Raw genomic sequence first — 22,245 nt, forward strand, 5'->3', positions numbered from 1 at the left:
AAAGCAGTTTTTGTGGGTATCTGTACCTTTGTTTTAAATTTCTAAATGAAAGTATTAATAAGTGCTTCCACTATTTTATCATTAAGAACAATGTTGGCTAGTTAGATTTTCCCAGATATTCTTTGTAGTAGAAAATATCCCTAATTCTATTTCTTTTTCTGTGGCACAAAGGAGAAGTATATTTTCAACCTTCCTTTTGATGGTAATGGGGTCCTATTATGGAGTTTTGGCCACTGGGATATGGAAAAAAGTCAAACATGAAACTTCCAGGAACAAGTAGTCATAACTTCCAGTCATAAACCACCATGGTATATCAGCCACAATGCTTCTCTCTGTCTATAAGACTGGAAGCAGAGGACACCAGGATGTTAGAGTCACAAAATAGAAGGAACACCACACCTTGTGTCACTGTGTTTCAGGCGAGGTTCATCATTAAGCAGTCTCTGAGATTAAGATGAATATGTAGAAGATTGGTTAGACTAATCCATTTAAAAAAAATTTATTGGAGTATAGTTGATTTAAAACATTGTGTTAGTTTGTGGTGTACAGCAAAGTGATTCAGAAAGAATTTTTAAATATGGAAAGGGAGAAAACTAAAAAGGGTCCTATGATTTTATACACACACACACACACACACACACACCTTGGAGTGTATATGGTATATGTATATGATATATGCCTTGGAGCAGCAACCCACATATTAGCATGGGGCTATTGGCACCCACATCTTTGCTTCTATATACCAATCTCCAGGAGAAGAAACCAAAGCTTTCGAAGATGTATGAGTCTAGTGCTGGGGTAGAAAAAATACAGTATGTACCTGAATACCCTCTTATGTCAGGAAAAAAGGAAGTACTCAAAGAAAGATGGGGACATGTCAAAAAGGCACCTACTGACCAAGTCTGAGATTGGGGTAAATACTAATCATAGCGGATTGCTGTCCATTTAATAAAACAGGAAACCTGACTGCATACTGATATAAGTGAATAAGTAAAGAGTTTGAGCCAAACAAGCTGTTTACATATTTTCAAAGTTAGCTTCTCTGTGAGATACTTATGAACTAAAGAGAGGAAAGCATAACTTTACAGAGCCAGGAAGTTGACATTTTATACTCAAGAGAACAAAGTGAGCATCATCAGTAATGAGCCAAAGCAATACTGTTCAATAGGAAGCATTGAGAATAACACTTGATAATTTGAATATAATTGTAAGGAAACATCAGACAAACCCAAATTGAAAATTCTATAAAGTAACTCTATAAAATTCTATCAAGGTTATGAAAGTCAAAGATGAAAGAACTTTTTCAGAGTGATGGAAACTCTGGAAATATAATAAGCTAACGTAATATCTGATTCTAAATTGGATCATTTCATCATAAAGAACATCACTGGGACAATTATAATATGAATAGAACTAAAACTAAATAGTGGCCATTTAATAACATTATTTTTCTGACTTAAATGCTTCAAAAAAGGACATTTCCCTATATCACTTATGTAGGAATAGAAAATAAACCTTTGGAAGAATAGTGTACCAGGTTACTGTCCACTCTGTCACAGGTTGGGGAATATAAACATTATTTGTTCTTTCAGTGTTCCTAAAGTTTGAGACTATTTAAGTATATTTATACAAAAAGATCAATACACCATTGGTAGATGTGGTATGTGTCTGAAATATAGTATGTAAGCAAGAAATATTTATGAGGTGATTTGATAAATGAATTGAAAGAGAATGAAAAGTAAAAGATTTTTTCTTATTAAAATGAGTTTATATGCCTGGAAAACAAATAAATTGAAAAAATATGCACTGCACTTTTGAAAGAATGAAAATAACATATTCAATATATAACAGGTCCTTGTAGAACTAACACCCAAAAAAGATGTCCTTTTCATTATAGGGGACTGGAATGCAAAAGTAGGAAGTCAAGAAACACCTGGAGTAACAGGCAAATTTGGCCTTGGAATACAGAATGAAGCAGGGCAAAGACTAACAGAGTTTTGCCAAGAAAATGCACTGGTCATAACAAACACCCTCTTCCAACAACACAAGAGAAGACTCTATACATGGACATCACCAGATGGTCAACACCGAAATCAGACTGATTATATTCTTTGCAGCCAAAGATGGAGAAGCTCTATACAGTCAGCAAAAACAAGACTAGCAGCTGACTATGGCTCAGACCATGAACTCCTTTTTGCCAAATTCAAACTTAAATTGAAGAAAGTAGGGAAAACCACTAGGCCATTCGGTATGACCTAAATCAAATCCCTTATGATTATACAGTGGAAGTGAGAAATAGATTTAAGAGCCTAGATCTGATAGATGGAGTGCCTGATGAACTATGGAATGAGGTTCATGACATTGTACAGGAGACAGGGATCAAGATCATTCCTATAGAAAAGAAATGCAAAAAAGCAAAATGGCTCTCTGGGGAGGCCTTACAAATAGCTGTGAAAAGAAGAGAAGCGAAAAGCAAAGGAGAAAAGGAAAGATATAAACATCTGAATGCAGAGTTCCAAAGAATAGCAAGGAGAGATAAGAAAGCCTTCTTCAGCAATCAATGCAAAGAAATAGAGGAAAACAACAGAATGCGAAAGACTAGGGATCTCTTCAAGAAAATCAGAGATACCAAAGGAATATTTCACGCAAAGATGGGCTCGATAAAGGACAGAAATGGGATGGACCTAACAGAAGCAGAAGATATTAAGAAGAGATGGCAAGAATACACAGAAGAACTGTACAAAAAAGATCTTCATGACCCAGATAATCACAATGGTGTGATCACTGACCTAGAGCCAGACATCCTGGAATGTGAAGTCAAGTGGGCCTTAGAAAGCATCACTACGAACAAAGCTAGTGAAGGTGATGGAATTCCAGTTGAGCTATTCCAAATCCTGAAAAATGATGCTGTGAAAGTGCTGCACTCAATAGGCCAGCAAATTTGGAAAACTCAGCAGTGGCCACAGGTCTGGAAAAGGTCAGCTTTCATTCCAATCCCAAAGAAACGCAATGCCAAAGAATGCTCAAAATACTGCACAATTACACTCATCTCACACGCTAGTAAAGTAATGCTCAAAATTCTCCAAGTCAGGCTTCAGCAATATGTGAACCGTGAACTTCCTGATGTTCAAGCTGGATTTAGAAAAGGCAGGGGAACCAGAGATCAAATTGCCAACATCTGCTGGATCATGGAAAAAGCAAGAGAGTTCCAGAAAAGCATCTATTTCTGCTTTATTGACTATGCCAAAGCCTTCGACTGTGTGGATCACAACAAACTGTGGAAAATTCTTAAACAGATGGGAATACAAGACCACCTTACCTGCTTCCTGAGAAATTTGTATGCAGGTCAGGAAGCAACAGTTAGAACTGGACATGGAACAACAGACTGGTTCCAAATTGGAAATGGAGTTCGTCAAGGCTGTATATTGTCACCCTGTTTATTTAACTTATATGCAGAGTACATCATGAGAAACGCTGGACTGGAAGAAACACAAGCTGGAATCAAGATTGCCGGGAGAAATATCAAGAACCTCAGATATGCAGATGACACCACCCTTATGGGAGAAACTGAAGAGGAACTAAAAAGCCTCTTGATGAAAGTGAAAGTGGAGAGTGAAAAAGTTGGCTTAAAGCTCAACATTCAGAAAACGAAGATCATGGCATCTGGTCCCACCACTTCATGGGAAATAGATGGGGAAACAGTGGAAACAGTGCCAGACTTTATTTTTCTGGGCTCCAAAATCACTACAGATGGTGACTGAAGCCATGAAATTAAAAGGCACTTACTCCTTGGAAGGAAAGTTATGACCAACCTAGATAGCATATTCAAAAGCAGAGACATTACTTTGCCAACAAAAGTTCGTCTAGTCAAGGCTATGGTTTTTCCAGTGGTCATGTATGGATGTGAGAGTTGGACTGTGAAGAAGGCTGAACGCCAAAGAATTGATGCTTTTGGACTCTGGTGTTAGAGAAGACTCTTGAGAGTCCCTTGGACTGCAAGGAGATCCAACCAGTCCATTCTGAAGGAGATCAGCCCTGGGATTTCTTTGGAAGGAATGATGCTAAAGCTGAAACTCCAGTACTTTGGCCACCTCATGCGAAGAGTTGACTCATTGGAAAAGACTCTGATGCTGGGAGGGATTGGGGGCAGGAGGAGAAGGGGACGACAGAGGATGAGATGGCTGGATGGCATCACTGACTCGATGGACCTGAGTCTCAGTGAACTCCCGGAGTTGGTGATGGACAGGGAGGCCTGGGGTGCTGCGATTCATGGGGTCGCAAAGAGTCGGACACGACTGAGCGACTGATCTGATCTGATCAAAAATGCATGTATTGGGTATATTTCAAAGTATTTATATGTGTAAACTGTATTTTTGAGATTACAAAGCCACAAAAAAAATGCTCAACATAACAGTCATGAATCAGTGTTTATCAGGCTCTATACCCATTCATTTCTGGAAATCCTAATATTGAGAAGTGTTTCAAAATGGTTCCTGAAGTACCTAGGGAGTGACTCATGTGTCTCTTCAGCCAGAAGGTAGCAGCAGTGATTATCTAACTCAGTTTAGTTCAGTTCAGTTCAGTCACTCAGTTGTGTCCGATGGTACTTTAATTTTCTATCCTGAGGTTTCCTCTTTCAGTTGAGGCTAATAGGAACAACATTGTCATTTCCCCCAGAAGTCACTACTGTTGTTCATGCCTGCCAAAAGCAGTGTTTCAGTGGTTTGTGCCTGCTAATGATTCCATCAAGTTGGCTAATACCTGATACTGACAGTGATTATATCTGAGATGAGACTATTATCTCCTGTCATTGGCAAAACCACAAACATGCCAATACCACCCTTTGGAAGACATCACTGCATTTCTTCTGGAGAATCAAAACTGCTACAATGGCACATCTGCTCTGTGTATTAATTCAACTTTAGCTTTTCATTTTTTTCTCTTGATTAGTAGGACTTATGCAAGGACTCAGGCAAGAGCTCAAGAGGCTGGAAATGAGCATGATTTAAGCAGCATGTTAATTTTTCTCTGTAATCTTTCTCCTTGCCTTAGGTTAGTTCTGTATGCCTTTTTCCTCTCTCATTGTATTGTCTCCTCAAAACATGATCAATAAGCCTACATATCCTTTAGATATGCACAGAAATAAGTGGACCTATAATCACGATGTTGTGATCACTCACCTAGAGCCAGACATACTGGAATGTGAAGTCAAGTGGGCCTTAGAAAGCATCCCTACGAACAAAGCTAGTGGAGGTGATGGAATTCCAGTTGAGCTATTTCAAATCCTGAAAGATGATGTTGTGAAAGTGCTGCGCTCAATATTCCAGCAAATTTGGAAAACTTAGCAGTAGCCACAGGACTGGAAAAGGTCAGTTTTCATTCCAATCCCAAAGAAACGCAACGCCAAAGAATGTTCAAAATACTGCACAATTGCACTCATCTCACACGCTAGTAAAGTAATGCTTAAAATTCTCCAAGCCAGGTTTCAGCAGTATGTGAACTGTGAACTTCCAGATGTTCAAGCTGGTTTTAGAAAAGGCAGAGGAACCAGAGATCAAATTGCCAACATCTGCTGGATCATCGAAAAAGCAAGAGAGTTCCAGAAAACCATCTATTTCTGCTTTATTGACTATGCCAAAGCCTTCGACTGTGTGGATCACAACAAACTGTGGAAAATTCTTTAACAGATGGGGAATACAAGACCACCTTACCTGCCTCCTGAGAAATCTGTATGCAGGTTAAGAAGCAACAGTTAGAACTGGACATGGAACAGCAGACTATGTTCCAATTCGGGAAAGAAGTACATCAAGGCTGTATATTGTCACCCTGTTTATTTAACTTATATGCAGAGTACATCATGAGAAATGCTGGGCTGGAAGAAGCACGAGCTGGAATCAAGATTGCCGGGAGAAATATCAAGAACCTCAGATATGCAGATGACACCACCCTTATGGGAGAAAGTGAAGAGGAACTAAAAAGCCTCTTGATGAAAGTGAAAGTGGAGAGTGAAAAAGTTGGCTTAAAGCTCAACATTCAGAAAACGAAGATCATGGCATCTGGTCCCATCACTTCATGGGAAATAGATGGGGAAACAGTGGAAACAGTGACAGACTTTATTTTGGGGGGCTCCAAAATCACTGCAGATGGTGACTGCAGCCGTGAAATTAAAAGACGCTTACTCCTTGGAAGGAAAGTTATGACCAACCTAGATAGCACATTCAAAAACAGAGACATTACTTGGCCAACACAAGTCCGTATAGTCAATGTTATGGTTTTTCCAGTGGTCATGTATGGATGTGAGAGTTGGACTGTGAAGAAAGCTGAGTGCCGAAGAATTGATGCTTTTGAATTGTGGTGTTGGAAAAGACTCTTGAGAGTCCCTTGGACTGCAAGGAGATCCAACTAGTCCATTCTGAAGGAGATCAGTCCTGGGTGTTCATTGGAAGGAATGATGCTAAAGCTAAAACTCCAGTACTTTGGCCACCTCATGCGAAGAGTTGACTCATTGAAAAAGACTCTGATACTGGGAGGGATTGGGGGCAGGAGGAGAAGGGGACGACAGAGGATGAGATGGCTGGATGGCATCACTGACTCGATGGACGTGAGTCTGAGTGAACTCCGGGATTTAGTGATGGACAGGGAGTCCTGGCATGCTGCAATTCATGGGGTCGCAAAGAGTCAGACATGACTGAGTGACTGAACTGCACTGAACTGAAGAATGATTAAATCTTTGACTCAGGCATCATCCTAAGTACACATGAATGCCCTTCTCTTCCATTCACAAATGCTAGCATGTGGCAGTAACAGTCAATTCAGTCCAACCACTCAGGCATATCCCACTCTTCATGACCCCATAGACTGCAGCACGCCAGGCTTCCCTGTCCATCACCAACTCCCAGAGCTTTCTCGAACTCATGTCCATTGAGTGGATGATGCCATCCAACCATCTCATCTTCTGTCATCCCCTTCTCCTCCTGCCTTTAATTTTTCCCAGCATCATGGTCTTTTCTGATGAGTCAGTTCTTTGCATCAGGTGGCCAAAATATTGGAGCTTCAGCATCAGTCCTTCCAATGAATATTCAGGACTGATTTCCTTTAGGATGGACTGGTTAGATATCCTAGCAGTTCAAGGGACTCTCAAGAGTCTTCTTCAGCACCACAGTTCAAAAGCATCAATTCTTCATCAACCACATGCAATATGCTGCTGCTGCTGCTAAGTCGCTTCAGTCGTGTCTGACTCTGTGCGACCCCATAGATGGCAGCCCACCAGGCTCCCCCATCCCTGGGATTCTCCAGGCAAGAACACTGGAGTGGGTTGCCATTTCCTTCTCCAATGTATGAAAGTGTAAAGTGAAAGTGAAGTTGCTCAGTCGTGTCCAACTCTCCATGACCCCATGGACTGCAGCCTACCAGGCTCCTCCATGAGATTTTCCAGGCAAGAGTACTGGAGTGGGGTGCCATTGCCTTTTCCACTGTGCAGTATACTACATAGTTTTTTAGGAAGGCAGACCAAACCCCATTAGTCTGCACTGCATTTCAAGTTCATTACCCTCATTTATACTGTTAAAGGCACTAGTAGTGCTAAAGAAGATCTGTACTGAATTCCAAGGACATTTTGGAAATCCCATGAACTATGTAGCCTGTTACTTAAAACTTTCCTCTCAAATCTCATTTCTGTTTTTTAAATTATAAATATATAGAAAGCATCACACCATGTAATATTATATCATATAATTATGATGTGTAGTTGTGTGTATATATAGTCTATAAAGCTGTAGTAAAACCAAAATATCTATATTAAAAATTATGAACAAGTAAAAACTTACAATCTTTTTAAATTAAATCAATTTAATAGCTCTAAAATTATTTCAGTTATTGAGATAATTTAGCTCCTTTATGTTAAAGAAAATAAGCATCACATATATGTATGAAATAATTTAATAGCAGGATACTGAAATCACAAATTTTAGTATCCTTCAACTTATTGAGGTAACGTGGACTTGACAAATAAAGAATGGGTTGTACTGCTTCAGTAAACAGCACAATCATGGAAGAAGTTTTATCTTTTAAGGAAGCAAGTTAGTAGTAATTAAAAATGTACATTAGATGAGAAATATAGTTCCTTTTAAGAGAGGGTCCTCATTTGCAACACTTGCTAAGATGCTAATGTATAATTTAAATTCCTTTGGGATATTCAAATAAGGCATGATAAATAGTATACACTTGTACTCTCTCATCTTAAAATGAAAAGCAAAACTCATACAGCTTCAGGAAGGGAAACCATTCCAGAGCAAAAGATTAACATTAACATCAGGGAAAGACAAATGATAATTTCAAGGTTTCCAATAGAATATATACAATCGCAGCTACTCAGTAAGATGATGAGGGCATTAAAGCAGTAATTATTTTTGTGGCATCATTTTTTTTAATGAGAATTTCTTTTTGTTATTTTTAGTTTTTTTAAAATGTCCTTTCCCCCTGCAGTTTACATTCTTATTAAAGGGTTTATTTTTTATCTTAATGGAATAGACAGATCATAAATAATCTAAATGCATATGTGTGCTATCCTTAAAAATTAAAATGTTAATTTAAGGAGGGAAAATCCAAAAATGATAAAAACTTATATTACAATCAGGAGAATGAAGTGTTTTAAAATGAGCTATTAAATTTCTGCCATATTATATGACACCTGGCTATGGACTGCTCCTTGGAATAGAGGGTAGATGAACATCCAGTAAGCTGTTATCTATTTCTTAAGCATTTCCACTTTGTCCATTAAGGCATTTATATCTTCACCCATTTTGTTCCCAAATTGGTTTTATGCTCCATTGAATTATGTATTAATAATCATACAGTTAGGACTTTCTCAGGTGTAGAATATTTTCTCTCTCCCTTTAAAGGTTAGTATTTATATCAAGTAGGTTTGCAGTGTTTAGGTATCTGCATAAAAGGTTTTTTCCTCTCATTCCCAGTGAATTAACATCCTTTTTTTTAGACTTCAAGAAGATTAGCTAAGAACTCTCTGTACCTTTTCTTGTAAATACAAAAAAAAAAAAAATTGCAGAGTCCATGGAATGTATTTTAGGTTATTAAAACCTTGTCAGGCATACCAGTTAGTTTGATGATAGCCTATAAAGAACTGCAAAGATTAAGACAAATACACTGGACTAGTTAGTATCACAAACTTCCCTGGGCAAAAGGTAGGTGGTGTCTTTTCAGACAAGATGCTTTACAAACACAACCACACCTCTGCAACTGGGAATATTGTGGTGGAAGGGAAAATGAATTGGTGGAAGTCAGGCCCAGCATAAAAAATCATTTAAAAAATGCTTTCCCTGACATTTACTTGATCTAAGAACTAGCTTCTTCTATGTACAGTGGAGGCTACCAGTCAGTAAGATATCCTAGTATCCAGTTTACCAAATGGTCTCCATTTTCAGTTCAGTTCAGTCACTCAGTCATGTCCAACTCTTTGAGACCCCATGAACCGCAGCACACCAGGCCTCCCTATCCATCACCAACTCTCAGAGGCCACCCAAACTCATGTCCATTGAGTCGGTGATCGCCATCCAACCATCTCATCCTCTGTCATCCCCTTCTCCTCCTACCTTCAATCTTTCCCAGCATCAAGGTCTTTTCAAATGAGTCAGCACTTCCCATCAGGTGGCCAAAGTATTGGAGTTTCAGCTTCAACATCAATCCTTCCAATAAATATTCAGGACTGATCTCCTTTAGGATGGACTGGTTGGATCTCCTTGCAGTCCAAGGGACTCTCAAGAGTCTTTTCCAACACCGCAGTTCAAAAGCATCAATTCTTCAGTGCTCAGCTTTCTTTATAGTCCAACTCTCACATCCAAACATGAATACTGGAAAAACCATAGCCTTGACTAGATGGACCTTTGTTGGCAAAGTAATGTCTCTGCTTTTGAATATGCTATCTAGGTTGGTCATACCTTTTCTTCCAAGGAGTAAGCGTCTTTCTATTGCATGGCTGCAGTCACCATCTGCAGTGATTTTTGAGCCCCCTAAAATAAAGTCAGCCACTGTTTCCACTGTTTCTCCATCTATTTGCCTTACCAGACCTGATTTCTGGAGTCTAGGATCTATGACTAGGGCTGGGGCACAATGGAGGTGCAGCAGGAGGTGTCCCAGATTCTAATCACAAAGATGCTCCCTGGCCATTTTTCTACAGGATTTTTATTGGGGTTAATAGGTAGAGAGAGGAAGCTGCTCTGAATGTGTAACTCTGTGGTCAGAGGGCTTCTCTCTGTGTCTAACATTTACTCTCACAAGTGCTAGGTATGGGGGATTATGCTTATCTGCAAACTATCCTCCCAGACAGAAACTTAATACCCATTAAACAACAATTCTCACTCCCTCTTCCTAGCAGCCCCTGGCAACCATCTTCTGTCTCTATGAATTTGCCTATCCTAGATACCTCACATAAGTAGAATCATACAAGATTTGCTTTTTTGTGTCTAGCATATTTCACTAGCATAATGTTTTGAATTTTTATCCATTTTGCAGCATACATCAAAATTTTATCCCTTTTAGGCTGAATAATATCATATTGCATATATACTTGTATCTATATACATATATGCATATACTCACATACACACATACATATATGTATATACACACACTACATTTTTGTTTATCCTTTCACATGTTGACCGACATCATTTAGGTTGTTTTCACCTTCTGGCTATTGTGTATAATGCTATGAACATTGGTGTATAAATATCTGTTGGAGTTCCTGATTTCAGTTCTTTTGGGTATACCTAAAAGTGCGAGTTCCTGAATCACATGGTAATTCCATGTTTCACTTTTTGAGCAACTTCCATACTGTTTTCTCTAGTGGCTGCACCATGTTATATTTCCATTAGCAATGGCCAAGTGTTCCAATTTCTCCACATTCTCAGCAACACATGTTAGATTTTCATTTTTTGAAAAACTGACATCTTAACATATATGAAATGATGTGTATATGGATTTTGACCTTTCTCACAGTTTATGAGGTTTTATAGACCTTATGTATTCCTTTCTTTTTTCTTCCACATAAAACATCTACTCATGAAACATCTACTATTTCTTGATAAACCACTGTACTAATATTTGATAATTAACCATTACCTAATTTTACATCATTTTCCCTTCATATTACCATGCATAGTGACATAACTAAAGATAATTATCAAGTGTTTATTTAAATAGGAAAGTGTGTTCTATTCAAAAGTAATGTAAGAGAGAATTTAAGAACTATGAGGAAAACCATGGACAGGTAGATAAGTAAGAAGCCTGGGAAAAATATCCAACTAACACTATGCCTTTACATCTAGTATTTTAATGTCAGAATTACTAAAATAATAAATGTGATATTAAATTTATGCTTGGTACTATAATAATAAAAAGTTTAGGTTTTTCCTTTTCAAGTAAATTAACACAAAAATCTCCATTTCATTTGTATTTGGATTTCTATTCATTGTGTTGAGGACTCAGTTGATGCCAAAATAGAGGTTTTAGAACTAGGCTAAAGAGAAAACTCAAAGATCAGGAGTAATGAGGGATACATTGCCCCATGGTGGCAGGAAATGAGAAGGGGTAACATCAATAGAAACAGGGTAGATCTGGAAGTTCTATTTCTAAATAAATGATCTCAAGTATAATCATTTCTACTCAGTGCTTCCCAGTGGCCCTCCTAAGGGTAAATACAAGGAAAAGGGAACTAGGCAGGATGTGAGGAATTTATTCACACACAAAAATCAAACAATAAATTATAATCATGGAATGCACCCATTAGACCTTCTTCTTCCCAACTTTCCCCCAAACCTGAGTTCTTCCTAAGAGCCACAATATTAGCAACTGTGCTTAAAAGCCTTCTCATGTATAAAAATAAAAGCACTGGATTACAGAAAAACCCAAGTGAACTTTTTGGGCAACCCAATATTGAAAAGCACATTGTAAATCTTAAAGTTCTGTACACATATGAGGCATTATTAGTGTATTTTAAAAGTTAATATTTTATATGTAAGATATTCTTAGGAAAAATACAGAGCTTTTTAAGTGTGATAGAAGTTATAAGAAGAAGGAATGATCATGTTTGTGAGGCAAGTGAGCAATGTGCTTCAGGATTAGTCCTCAGCTTTAAAAACAAGGGAGTATCTATTTGAAAAAAAATGGATATGCTGTGCTTAGTCACTCAGTTGTGTCTGATTCTTTGTGACCTCCATGGACTGTAACCAGCCAGGATCCTCTGTCCATGGGATTCTCCAGGCAAGAATACTAGAATGGGTTGCCATGCCCTCTGCCAGGGGATCTTCCCAACCTACGGATTGAACCCAGGTCTCCCGCAACGTAAGCAGATTCTTTACTGTCTGAGCAACCAAGGAAGCCCAAGAATATTGGAATGAGTAGTCTATCCCTTCTCCAGGAGAACTTCCCAACCCAGGAATAGTACCAGAGTCTCCTGCATCACAGGCAGATTCTTTACTAGCCAAGCTACCAGGAAGCAGCCCACCTCAAAAAAAAAAAAAAAAAAAAATATATATATATATATCACTTTAATGGATTTAATGAGCTTTTCTACCTTTAGAAATTAATTTATATGAACATACATTAACTATGATCATACATTTTAATGACAAGAGATTGATTTCTAATGTTAAAACGCTGCTTTACCTTCATATTTAAATCACTCATTTATGTATACAATAATATCTAGTTTGCTAAAAGTGGAACAAAGCCCACTAGATTGATGAGGCATCCTCTCCCAAATCTACCTTACTTGAATTTTGCAAGTAATTTACACTCAAGTCAGTTTGGAAATAGTATGTTGCCATAAAATGCTGACTGCAATAGGACACTGGTGACTGTTTCTCAAACTGTCTCTCCCTGTGGGATAGGAAATGGAAGCAATTGATTTTCTGTTGGCTTTGCTACTTGGTAACAATTGGAAAATAGGCGGGGAGCTAATGAAGTTACAGATGCTCTACACTTGTCATTCTGAGCATTCACAGAGGAGATTGAACAGCTCAGAGTAGCAAATGTTGTATTTCTAATGGCTGTTTTCTTGAAAAGTATATGGGTAAACACTTGATTAGTTAAGAGTCACCAGATGATCTTTCTTTGTGCTACTTGAACTATAGTGAACTATAACTATAGTGTTAGTTACCAGAGAAGGCAGTGGCACCCCACTCCAGTACTCTTGCCTGGAAAATCCCACGGATGGAGGAGCCCACGTAGGCTGCAGTCCACGGGGTTGCGAAGAGTCGGACATGACTGAGCGACTTCCCTTTCACTTTTCACTTTCATGCATTGGAGAAGGAAATGGCAACCCACTCCAGTGTTCTTGTCTGGAGAATCCCAGGGATGGGGGAATCTGGTGGGCTTCTGTCTATGGGGTCGCACAGAGTGGGACACGACTGAAGCGACTTAGCAGCAGCAGCCACAGCAGCAGTGTTAGTTACTCAGTCACGTCCAACTCTTTGTGACCCCACGGTCTGTAGCCCACCAGGCTCTTCAGTCCATGGGATTCTCCAGGTAAGAATACTGGAGTGCCATTTCCTTCTCCAGGGGATCACCTAACCCAGGGATTGAAGCCAGGTTTCTTGCATTGCAGGCAGATTCTTTTACCATCTGAGCCACAAGGGAAGCCCTTGAACTATAGAAATGTTAATTATAAAACTTTTGGAAAGAATCCACTTTGTATATTTCATCTTCTCATCATAGCTCAAGGAACTAGGATAACTGAGTCTGACAGTCAGAAAAATAAATGCATAATATTAACAGGAGAATGTAGAAAATAGATCACTGAAACAGAACTAAGAGGTAAGGCCAGACACATATTTATGTGAAAGCTAAGTGTGTGATAGAGATGCAATTTGAAACCAGGAGGGAAAAAAATAGAAGTTTGCTTCAAAGGTGAGTCAATTTGATATACATTTGCAGAAAAGAAAAAACAAACAAACAAAGGCAGAGCTGTGACTTACATAACTGATGAAAATAAAATTTGAGCTGCATTAAAGAGTTTAATGGGAGAAGGCAATGGCAACCCACTCCAGTACTCTTGCCTGGAAAAGCCCATGGACGGAGGAGCCTGGTAGGCTGCAGTCCATGGGGTCGCTAAGAGTCAGACACAACTGAGTGACTTCACTTCCACTTTTCCTTTCATGCACTGGAGAAGGAAATGGCAACCCACTCCAGTGTTCTTGCCTGGAGAATCCCAGGGACTGGGGAGCCTGGTGGGCTGCTGTCTATGGGGTTGCACAGAGTCGGAAACTACTGAAGTGACTTAGTAGTAGTAGTAGTAGTAAAGAGTTTAACATACAGAAAAAATAAAGAAAACTATTTAAGTTTTAAAGGAGAAAGACAATGCTTAGGATCTTGAGCTAGGAATGGCCTCCTTAGCAGGAAAGAACAAATTTTAAAATGATATCATACAAATTTGACTATCCTAAATTTCCTTATTTGTATGGCAAATGACAGCAGAAAGTTCAGTATCCAGTGTTGAATTATTATATATAATATAATATTATATTATTATATATTTTGTAGAATATTTGCAAAATATATGAAATAGAATTAGTATAACAATGCAAATTCATTACTATAAATCATAAAATATAAAATAACCAAGGTGAAACTCATCAGGGATTTCCTTGGGGGTTCAGTGGTTAAGACTCCACACTTCCACAGCAGGTTTGATCCCTGTTGGGGGAACTAATCCCCTGTATGCCACATGGTACAACCAAGTAGGGCGGGTGGAGAAAATGTCACAAGAAGCGATTCACGGAATTGTGGTTGTAACTGATGCCAAACATGAGGGATGTTTTATGCAGGTGGAAATGATCCAGTAGATGGGAAGATTATTGATTCAGGAGAGAAATTGAGTCTTGCTGGGGCAAAGTGCTTGACTCAGAGGAAAAGGGATAGGGTTCATTAATGGAGAATTCGGCCTTATCTAGGTATATCAACAGTCCCTCCAGAGAGTCTACAGCACAGATATAGTGGTGGAAACTTACATTTTCTTCTTCTTTTTTTTTTTAAGAATTTAAAACATTTTAGCCTTTTAATTTTGAGATAATTTTAGACTTAACAAAAGAGTGGCCATGACAGTACAGAGTTCCTAAATACCCATTACTCAGCTTTCCCTAATATTAACATCTCTTATAACCATCGTGGAGTTATCAAAACTTAGAAACAAACATTTGTACAGTACTATTAACTAAACTACAGATTTTATTAGGATTTCACCATTTCCCCCCCAGTAATGTCCTTGTTCTGTTTCTGAGTACCATCCAAGACTTCATGTTACATTTGTTCTGTCCTTTAGTCTCTTCTAATCTGGGACAGTTAGTCAGCCTTTCCTTTCATTTTTTTTAATATTTTATTTTATTTTTTAACTTTACAATATTGTATTGGTTTTGCCATATATCAACATGCATCCACCACAGGTATACACGTGTTCCCCATCCTGAACCCTCTTCCCTCCTCCCTCCTTGTACCATCCCTCTGGGTCATCCCAGTGCACCAGCCCCAAGCATCCAGTATCGTGCATCAAACCTGGACTGGCGACTCGTTTCATATATGATATTATACATGTTTCAATGCCATTCTCCCAAATCATCCCACCCTCTCCCTCTCCCACAGAGTCCAAAAGACTGTTCTATATTTTCTTCTGATTGCTTTATTTATTTGTAAGTCATTATTCACACTATGTCTGCCCCACTTCATCATTATTGCCTCTGTTTTCCTCCTCCAATGCTTTAGCTTTCACTACGCTCCTTAAACACTCTTCTCCCATTATCTTTATGGTAATTTCTTTTTGTTGTTTGTCTCTGGGTACATCAACTTCTTGTTGGTTGCTTTAACTCTGCTTTCTGTAAATTGCTCTTTCATAACATCTCTTCAGGTGAGCCATCTGAGTGGCATTCTATTTCACGGTAGGACCCTGACTAATTCAGGGTGTGATGTAGGGTCACAACAGAACAGATTCCTATTACCAGAATGACCAGTGGTTGCTATGGTGACTTCCAAGAAAGATATAAAGTATGCAGAGAGATCATTGCTGACTTTCCCTAGGAGGAAAAATCTCTGACTTGTTAAGGTAAATAAGAAGCAGGGGATTAGTGCCATGAACATGCAGACTTCCAGACCTCTAATTAATTCCTGCTGATGGAAACATACAATGGTATAGGGAATGGTCTTGATGCAAGTGTGTGGGTTCTTTATTGAATTGTCAACATTCAGAAGATGAAAAATTAAATTAGTATGTAGCCTAAGACCCAAAAATAAAATGCATGAAAAAAGAAGGCAAATATTAAGCCATTAAATGAATAGACATTAAGGGCGTTTGTGCTAAGTCACTTCAGTTGTGTCTGACTCTTTCCGACCCTATGGACTGTAGCCCACCAGGCTCCTCTGTCCCTGAGATTCTCCAGGCAAGAATACTGGAGTGGGTTACCATGCTCTCCTCCAGGGGCTCTTCCCAACACAGGGATCAAACCTGTGTCTCTTAGGCCTGCTGCATTGGCAGGCAGGTTCTTTACTAATATTAGGGCCACCTGGGAAGCCAGACATGAAGAGACTTAATGTGTATTATACACATATGAATGGAGACAAATGTTTTGAGTGTGAAGGTAAGCATAGAGCATCATTGGAGAAAAGGTGTAGTAATGCAATATTTTAGTGCAAAAGCACTTTCTAAACAGCTTTTCTAAACATTATGAAATGTAAAGTCCTAATCTGGACCTATATTTTCAAGTATTATGAAAAAGTCACATTCTGAATGAAATGCTATTCAGAGATTAATTAAAACCCTGCCCATATTGGTATTTGAATTAGAGATCAGGGAACATAGACACAGAAGTTACAAATCCAAACTAGAGAAGATGAGGGTGCAGCCCTGTCTCTAGTCTGTCTGTTTCAACAATAGGCTAGGGGTAATTTATTCTCTGGGACCAGATCTGAGTCTAGAAAGAAAGTCTAATATTAATGAGACTAATTTCCACTTGAAATGCATGAAGCTTAATCTTTTGTCTTAACTAGCTACAAAGTCAAGTGTATTTCTTACAGCTTGTCTGTCAGTATTGTTACTCATATCTAGTTTCTAGATTCTACCCATCCAGAGTTTCTAGTTTTACTTTTGCTACATGACAATGTACATGAGTTCCAGCTCATTGACCATTATTTCCTGAGCCTAGTATCTCTAGATTCTACTCCATTCCTTAGATCCTGGGTTTAATGACCCTAGACTATTTCCTCATGACTCTAGTAACATTTTTTTATTTGTCCTCTGATCCTCCTAGTGTAGTGTACTTCCAAGAAATATCCTGTCTCTTCTTTCTTCTTTTTACATATTTAACCCAGTTCATAGCTTCCATCTCTCCTGGTGAGTAGTACAAGTCAAACCTCCAAATAATCTGAAGCAATAAAGTTTCCTCTGGTTTCCAAAGACATACTGACGACCCCCAGTTGAGCACATAGAGTTGAGTTTTCTAAAATTGGGTTATTATTGTTTATGGATATATTTCATGTGAGTAATTGTTGGTACGGAGTCAGCTACAGGAAGAATGTATCTGATACTGACAATGATTATTTGGTTAACTGAATAGAATCTTATTCTCATCTCCCTCCATGCTTCTAGGAATATAATACATGTGTCTGAGAGCAGAAGTATATGCCAGAGGTTTATTTCTAAAGGTATTATATATTTTGCTTCAAGTTCTGCCTAGTAGAGGCTTATATAATTTTGATTAGAAATCATATTGAATTCCCTTGAAGTGGGTAAACAATGAGTACAAGGGGAAAATGTAATACTACGTAACAAAGAGGTGAAGTTGAGACAAGAAAAATCAGAACTTTCAGAGGAGAAAATAATTCTCCCTAAATTGAATGTGGGAGAAAATAACTCGAATTTTATTTCTGTCATACATAACCATCTGAATTGAATTGAATCTAATTCTACCCTGTGACTTTCATTTGCTCTCCCTTTCACTCACCTTTTCCTACCTCTTTTCAAATGTCCCTTACCAGTGTGAGGATTTTTGCAGAATGAATCAAAAACAATAATTCTGAAAAAATTCAATTCCTTTCTACACAGAAGGGGTATACACAGAAGGGGTATACATATAATGCCCACATTCATATCTACCTATAAATTTTCTTCAACAGTCTCACTCTCAGAGAGCCAACATCTATCTGTTAATCATATCCCGTTAGATCTACTATTGAGTGCAATGATATTCCCATCTGCCACATTCATTGTACTTAAATAGCTGCTCATATTTGGAACAGTGCTTTGACTTCTTTAGTTTTCATCACTCTACTTGTTTAATCCTTTACCTGGACATTCAAAGGTTCTAATTACCATGGGATCCATAAGATCACCCCCAATCCCACTGTATTTCAGTATCTAGCCATTTTTAATTGAATTAAGATGAAATCACAAGTTCTACCCCTGGTAGGGTGGCTATGCTACTCAAAGTCCATAGACAGGGAGTGAAAGAGCAAGCTGCTTCACAGAGTACAGGTGAAGAACATGTTTAGTGGCAGAAATGTCAGATGAACATTCTTTCTTCTTTCTGACCTTCCAGCAGATAAATTGCATGAGTTAAAAACAGAAATGTTCTGGAAAATGTCACTCAGGATTTATCTGCAGAGAACAGAAGCCACTCAAGATAAAGTGAGAAAGGAATTTTTTATAGGAAATTCAGTCTCACGGTCTCATTGATTTTATAAACAGAACATAAATGAGTGTAGTAGACTGGATTCTTGTTGCCAGCTCTGCCCCATGTTATTGGGTTGTACACCCAAGCTCTCTGTCATGTGACATTGAAGTGTCCACCATTGAAGTGTAGACCAGGTACAGTCTATGTCCCCATCCCAACCACTGTGCAACTATGCCAGTTCTGAGTAGATGTTTTAAGAATAATCTTTTATTTCCATTGACTCTTGCTCTGCTGTTTCTCATCATGAGAAGGGCAAGGCCTTGGACACTGCTGCTACTTTTAGCCTAGATCTCAGAATGGTAGCCCTATGAAGCAGAACTGAGCCTGATCTGCAGCCGGACATAGAGCTGCCACAGCCAGTTCACAAACGCATGAGAAAGAAAGGCGGTAGACAATTGAAATTTTGAGCAACAGTTGACTACTAAACTGTAGTTCACAGAATGGATGTGAAAGTCACATCACAGAACTGAGTCACCAAGGGAAAGAATCTACCACATAATGTTCTCAATAAACACTGCTGATCAGAATTTATGCATATGTCAATGATCAGCTGCAAGGGAGCATACTGGAAGGTCATTTGCCCTGTTCATTTCATAAGGATGTAAAAGAAGAGAATGATCCTCAACATTAGCTAGCTATAATTCAGTAAATGTTTATTTTTAAAATCATTTAAGAAGAGATGGATGTATTATTTTTTTTTACAAAGGCAAAGCATATGAATAAGAAATTGAAAAGAAGAACTACAGTCAACAAAGTTTAATAGTGATGAAAGAAATATAATGTAAATATCAGGATATCATTTGTTTGCAAATCCTGGGGAAATATATACCTAGATCTTGATCTAAATATACCACCCCAGATTGGGGATAATAAAAATTATGGATGATCACCTGTATAAATATAAATGACCTTAAAAAAGATGAAAAGGGCATTTGCCAAGAAATCTTTAAAATGAAACAGTGCCAGTGGAATGGTATTTAATTTTTTTAAAAAAACTTCCTTTAGTGCAATTCAGCACTATGTATCAGAAGTGTTAAAACTATTCAGAGCCTTAACCTTGCAGTTAGATTTCTAGGAATTTGTCTTACAGGAACAATGAGAATTATGAATATGAATCCTTATAAAAGAATGCTCAATACAAGTCAAATTTAAAATTGGCTATTTTAGAGCACCACTAAATGTTGAAAAGAGAAGACTGGTAGAACAAATTATTTGTTATTCATTCAACTGAATATTATTGTGAGTTTACAAAATAATGATATTTTTTAAAATGCATGTTTTGGAAATCATACCAGTATCTGAATCAGTGTTCTAGTACTTATTATTAATGTGGTCAAGAGCAAGTCACTTATTCTTTTAAAGATTCAGCCTTTTTATATCTAAAATAAAGATAATAATATATAAAACAAAAATATCACCTACATCAAATTGTTACTATGCCCATTATTGAGGTATACCTGAAAATTACTTAGACTAGAACCTGGCCTTCAGTGCGTGCGTGCTAAGTCACTTCAGTCATGTCCAACTTTTTGCGACCCTATGGACTGTAGCCTGCCAGGCTCTTCTGTCCATGGGATTCTCCAGGCAAGAATACTGGAGTGGGTTGCCATGCTCTCCTCCAGGGGATCTTGCTGACCCAGGGATTGAACCCACGTCTCTCATGTCTCCTGCACTGGCGGGCAGGATCTTTACCACTGAGCCACCTGGGAAGCTCCCAGCCTTTAGTATATTGTGGCTTTATTATTACTATGAAACTACTAACATAATAATATAGGGAAACCTTCTGTAATATATAAAGTGTGCAAAACCCCATGTTATGAACCAGTACATGCAGTATGATTCCAATTTTGTGGGAAATATACAGAGAAAGATGTGATGAAGAAAAAAGATAAGAGAAATGAAATGATATATCTTTAATTACTCTATTTTCTCTCTCTCTGTGTGTATATATGCAAATATGCATACATATTGTGAACACACACACACATACATATATATACACACATATATATAAAACTTTGTTAGTTTTCTATAATTTATTGATGTCAGCAAATAAGTTATATAGGTAATGACCTAGGAAGTAACTTTGCTATTGTAAAAGGGCTTTCCTGGTGGCTCAGACCATTAAAGAATCTGCCTGCAATGTGAGAGACCTGAGTTTCATCCCTGGGTTGGGAGGATCCCATGGAGAAGGGAATGGTAATGCATTTTAGTATTCTTGCCTGGAGGATTTCTTGAACAGAGAATTCTGGTGGCTTACAGCCCATGGGGTTTTAAAAGAATTGGACAGGATTGAATGACTAACACTTAAATATATATATATATATATATATATATATATATATACATTTGTCATTAAATAGATCAAAATAATACATAAGAATCTTTCAGACAATAAGGTAAACATCTTATTCATGAAGAGAAGATTCAAGAGCAAGGACTTTAATTATCTGTATATAAAGGATTCTATATTTATAACACCATATATCCTATTAATGTACTGAAAAAAAATGAATGGAAAAGGCAAATACTAATATTCCTAAGGGACTTGAGAAAGACAAGGCAGAATTTGTGGCAGGGAAATTAAATTAGAAAACAGGAGTCTGCAACTTGGTAACCATGATGCCAAACCTATTGGGAGAAAGTTAGCTGATCACTGTAGTTAATCTACTGAAACTATGTAAACTGACAAACGCCACAGTCACTCCAAGGTCCTGAGAATTAAGGCAAATGCTGCTCAGTATTCATGGCCACACATCAGCTCACGTCACCACATATCCCATGAAGGTGGTAGCAACAATCCTGCTCTTGACAAACACATTTCCTCACACTTACATACTCACATTCTTATCTTTGACTTATGGTTTTAAACCAGGTTTATATAAACCCATGAAATATGAAAGAATGAAGGATATGAATTATGAAATATGAAAGAAAGAATGAAAAGACGGAGCCAAAGCAAAAACAACACCCAGTTGTGGATGTGACTGGTGATGGAAGCAAGGTCCGATGCTGTAAACAGCAATATTGCATAGGAACCTGGAATGTTAGGTCCATGAATCAAAGCAAATTGGAAGTGATCAAGCAGGAGATGGCAAGAGTGAACGTTGACATTTTAGGAATCAGCAAACTAAAATGGACTGGAATGGGTGAATTTAACTCAGATGACCATTATATCTAGTACTGTGGGCAAGAATCCCTTAGGAGAAATGGAGTAGCCATCACAGTCAACGAAAGACTCTGAAATGCAGTACTTGGATGCAGTCTCAAAAATAACAGAATGATCTTTGTTCGTTTCCAAGGCAAACCATTCAGTATCACAGTAATCTGAGTCTATGCCCTGACCAATAATGCTGAAGAAACTGAAGTTGAAAGGTTCTATGAAGACCTTCTAGAATTAACACCCCCAAAAGATGTCCTTTTCATTATAGGGGACTGGAATGCAAAAGGAGGAAGTCAAGAAACACCTGGAGTAACAGGCAAATTTGGCCTTGGAGTACAGAATGAAGTAGGG

This window comes from Bos mutus, chromosome X (genome assembly GCF_027580195.1).
Source record: "Bos mutus isolate GX-2022 chromosome X, NWIPB_WYAK_1.1, whole genome shotgun sequence".
NCBI lineage: Eukaryota > Metazoa > Chordata > Mammalia > Artiodactyla > Bovidae > Bos > Bos mutus.